The sequence below is a fragment of the Dipodomys spectabilis genome, unplaced genomic scaffold (genome assembly GCF_019054845.1).
Source record: "Dipodomys spectabilis isolate Male_0828 unplaced genomic scaffold, ASM1905484v1 ptg000002l, whole genome shotgun sequence".
Taxonomy (NCBI): domain Eukaryota; kingdom Metazoa; phylum Chordata; class Mammalia; order Rodentia; family Heteromyidae; genus Dipodomys; species Dipodomys spectabilis.
In genome coordinates this window covers 25,906,169-25,907,370 of record NW_024870679.1, presented here as the reverse complement: position 1 = coordinate 25,907,370, position 1,202 = coordinate 25,906,169, and the positions used below count along the sequence as shown (strand labels likewise).

General features: G+C 30.7%; 1 non-coding gene across 1 annotated transcript; it reads right to left on the bottom strand.

Moving 5' to 3' along the window:
* Positions 1-288: 288 nt before the first annotated feature.
* On the bottom strand, positions 289-417 carry LOC122113248. Its single transcript, XR_006148403.1, has one exon. It is a non-coding gene; the product is annotated as a small nucleolar RNA SNORA72 (small nucleolar RNA).
* Between the last annotated feature and the right edge of the window lie 785 nt (positions 418-1,202).

Below are 1,202 nucleotides of genomic sequence, written 5' to 3'. Positions count from 1 at the left end.
AACAGCTCTGGCAAGTTTTATGAGAGAAAAATTGTGTACTCTTTACTTTTCTCCATTTTGTTCAGGCATGCTTTTAATGCTATCACAATCACCTAGAAAATAAAAACAGCAATTTTACAATTCATCTGATGCTAATGGCTAATCACAGATTTCCCTATATTGGTTATATTCTTTAAACAAGTCTTACATTAGCACTAACTACTAAGCATTTTTCTTAAGGTCAAAGATAACTTAGAATATAAACCATTATATGATCATATAAAATGATTATATGGTAAATTAGACCAGGCTTATCACCAGCATTTATAAAATCAAGCCTAGGGAAAGACCTAGGACTGGGGACACATGCATGGTCTTAGTGTAGTGAATGTTTAGCCTGTCCTGATTATTACAAAATCAGAACGAGAATATTCACAGTATGAAGTTCTTTTTTAAGATACAGTTCCCCATGGTTTACTTGTAGAGATGGGAATTATCCTTTACTATTCTATCAACTTAGATTGTAGAAACCCATCTTGTCACCATAGTATTTGATCCTTGGGTCCAAGTATTACTAAAACACTATGCTAAGCATATATTATATTATTAATGCCAACTAGTTTCTTGAAAATAAACCTTGAAAATCTATGGGATGAATCAATATTTATTAAGGTTTTTAATATACATTTTAAGAATCTGAGCTAATAAATCACTATAGCATATATGCTCATTATGGAACAAAACAAGTTTTACAAGCCATGACACTTTTTAAATAGTTTTATCAGTGTAATAGAAAATAGAACTTCATTAGAAAGGAGAAATTCCAGTATTGTGTGTTTTATATTATTAAAGTGATAGAATTAATTCTTAGTTTCCAAACAAATGTTCACAATTCCAGTAAATGGGAGCATTCTCCTGTAGTAATTTTAGTTTCTCTGGTATGTAAAGTTATATTCCAACTATTTTCAAGTACACCTTGAACATATTGTGGCATTTTTCAAAATCATGAATTACCATCAGGTATGAACAAAAAGTATAGGGAATTTCAGATTATGGAACCTGAAGCTACAAGCACAGAAAAGGAACAGAATTCCCTAATATTTAGAAGGACAAGATTGTCAGAAAACAAACACACAAAAACGGTCCTTGATGAATATGGATGGTTCAGAGATTAGAAGAGTGAACTAAATTTAAAAAAAAGTAATCCTAAAGTAAGCTTCCAT